The sequence below is a fragment of the Elephantulus edwardii genome, unplaced genomic scaffold (genome assembly GCF_000299155.1).
Source record: "Elephantulus edwardii isolate Elephantulus edwardi_28Jun2011 unplaced genomic scaffold, EleEdw1.0 scaffold00289, whole genome shotgun sequence".
In the NCBI taxonomy this organism is placed as follows: domain Eukaryota; kingdom Metazoa; phylum Chordata; class Mammalia; order Macroscelidea; family Macroscelididae; genus Elephantulus; species Elephantulus edwardii.
This window is the reverse complement of record NW_006400039.1, coordinates 2,252,374-2,255,199: the sequence shown is the minus strand read 5'-3', so window position 1 is coordinate 2,255,199 and position 2,826 is coordinate 2,252,374. Positions and strand designations below refer to the sequence as shown.

The 2,826-nt window shown below is 55.1% G+C and overlaps 1 pseudogene; it reads right to left on the bottom strand.

The window, feature by feature from the left end:
• Positions 1-346: 346 nt before the first annotated feature.
• LOC102861438 lies at positions 347-2,092 on the bottom strand (annotated as a pseudogene).
• Between the last annotated feature and the right edge of the window lie 734 nt (positions 2,093-2,826).

The window sequence follows — 2,826 nt, the reverse complement described above, 5'->3', positions numbered from 1 at the left end:
GATTAAGAAACCCCAACCTCCCTTCAAAACCACCCCTGCCCCAGTCAGAGGAGAAGACGTCACATGAACATGACCACTCAACACTGTGTCATAGGCCGCTGCACATGGAAGAGAGCGAGACTGAAAGAGGAGGGAGGAGGAAGAGGAGGGAGGGGAGGAAGAGGAGGGAGGGGGGAGTAGAGAGAAGAGGAGGAGGAGGGAGAGGAGAGGAGAGGAGGAAGGCCAGGCAGGTGAGGCACAGGTGGACTCTGCCTATGGCTGCCAGGTTTCCATACCAGGTGCCTGTGGGGTCAGAGCTGCTCCCGCCAGGGGGCTGAGGGAAAGCCTGGCGGAGCAGCCCGCATGGTCAGCTGCGCCAATAGTCATTAGCTCTGGCAAAGGAGCAGGGTCGCAGGCCCGCTCCAGCCGAGAGTCACGGACAGTCGGAGGCCTGGCCCAGCAAGCGTCAGAGAGGGCTTCTTTGGCAGGTTTTGAGACTCAAATGACACTGTTCAGGGCAGCGCACACTGGCTCCTTTTGGATGGATTGAGCTGCTGGCCAGTGGGGCGGCTGCAGGGGTCCAAGTACGTCAGCAGGCTGAAGGCATCCTGCAACACCTCCGTGTGGGCCAAATTCTTGCCATACTTCCGGCCCAGCAACTCACAGCCAAAGAGAAGAATCCTCCGTGTGGCAGCCTGGTGCCTCCACAGAGCTGCCACCGAGGGTGCCCATCAGGTGTGCTGGCCTCGTCTGTCTGCAGGTCCTCGTGCTTGTAAATGCTATTGACCGTCCATGCGGACATGCTCTCCAGCACACTGTTGGGGAATACTCTGTCCCCAGCACCATCCACTGTCGTTAAATGTGAAGAGCAGGTCAGGGCTATGCCCCAGCAGCCCTGGGTATCAGTGCTGTGGGGCCTCAGTGTGGGAGCCCACAGCCCTCCAGCACCAGCTTCTGCATCTTTTGTCTGTTCTTTCTGGACGTCTGTCCTTCCTATTGGGGTTTCAGTCATTCAGGCACAAGCTGTGATGGTGGCACAATACCCATGATGCCCAGGTAAGATGAGCCCGTGTTCTGCAGCACTGACTGTTCCTCCTCCTCAAGCCGGGCACTGATGGGAAAGCAGTGGACAGTACCCTGGACCTCAGCACGCCACTCCCACATGTAGTCCTTAATGGCAGACAGGCAGGGTTGCTGTCCATAATTGGCACCCATGACCACTACGAGTGCCTGCGGGCCTACAATGGAGTTCAGGTTGGCCAGGAGGTCTGTGAAGGCTGTACCTAGGCTGTGGCCATTGTTGCTGTAAAAGCTGGTGTCATTGATGTGGTTGACACAGCAGGCTGTCGCATCACCTATGGTAAATGTGGGCCCATACTGTTGGCCAGTTCCTGAGAAGCAGAAGGGATGTCTGGTGTTGCCGTGGTAACCAGAGGACTGCTGATCCCAACCAGGAAGTCTGTTGTTGATGCCTTGAGCTCAGAGGCCTATTCCCATAGACCCATCTCTTCCTTTACTGACAGTCTTTACCTGAAAGTAACAAATGCTACAGGCAGCAGGTGTGGGGTGGGTGGCACTCACTGAAGCCATGTCTTTGCGATTTTTGCCATGGCCTCTAGAGTGAATGCAGACGTGTCCCTGGGAGAGTCCCAGCTAGTTGTGCTTGTCGGAGGGGCTCCAGGAGTGAGGTGTCGTCTCGTGCTGGTTGACCGCGGGAGAGAGATGCCACAGGCACAGGCTCAGCTCCTACTCACCTGGGGACAGCAGCCCGCCCCGCTGCACTCCTGCTGGACACCTGTGGAGGGGTCACAGTCACCGCCAGCATGGAGGGGCTGCTGTTGTGTCCCCAAGTCTGTCTTTGAAGAAATGCAATCAGGGTGGTCCTTACAGCCTCCTTGGAGGCAGAGATGGTGAAACTTTGTCTCACATACTTTGGCATATTGTGAGGCAAGGTCAGTCCTTGTAAAAAGACATCATACAAGGTTGGTAGACGGGCAGGGAGACAGGAAGACCCTCAGTGAGATGGGCTGACACAAAGAGATGGACGAATACAGTAAGATTCATATCTGTTGTTCAAAGGCTTGAGCACATGGCACCTGCCCACAGAATTCATGGCGGAGGGGATCATCTGGGAACGGTCTCTTTGGGAAGAGTCTCCATATTGGCTCCTGTTGGAAGTCCTTTCTGAGCCTTGGGGGTAGTATTCCCAGACCAAGGTGGCTGAGCATATGCACGCTTGAGGAAATGTCAGAAACGCGTGTGTGACGTTCGAGTTAGCAGCCGGTAGGTGAGGTGCTTGGTCGTGACAAAACCCTTTCTAGAAGACATCTCTAGAAGGTTGTGCACAAGTCACTGTGATGCCTACATGCCCGAGCCGTTTCTTACAGTCATGTGTCAATCCACCTGCCTAGGCTACACGTGTAACGTCTCTGAACCAGGTCAGGGACAACAGCAGGGTTGGCTGTGTCCAAATCCCCTAATCTCAGCCGGGCCCAGCCTCTTTTAGGCCGTTCTCCTGCACAAATCCTAACTAGGCACAAGACGCAACTGAGAGGAAAGCAATGAGATGGCAGTGAACGGAGAGTAAAGACTTTGTGTTTGAAAAACACAGGTCCCAGAGAGCAGGACTTACCGCTTTTCTGAATGTAAGATAGAGAGAGACGCCGTAGGTTAATATACAAGGCGTGTCTGGGCTTGAGTCTGGCCCAGTGGGGTGATGTCGCAGAGTTCAGAAGGCGGTAGGCCGTTCTGGTCCACTGTTCTCGATTTCACTTTGCACCTAAAACATGAATCAGGTTGCGCCAAGGTGGGTAGGGGGACAGCCTGTAGGAGTGAGGCCTTTATGTC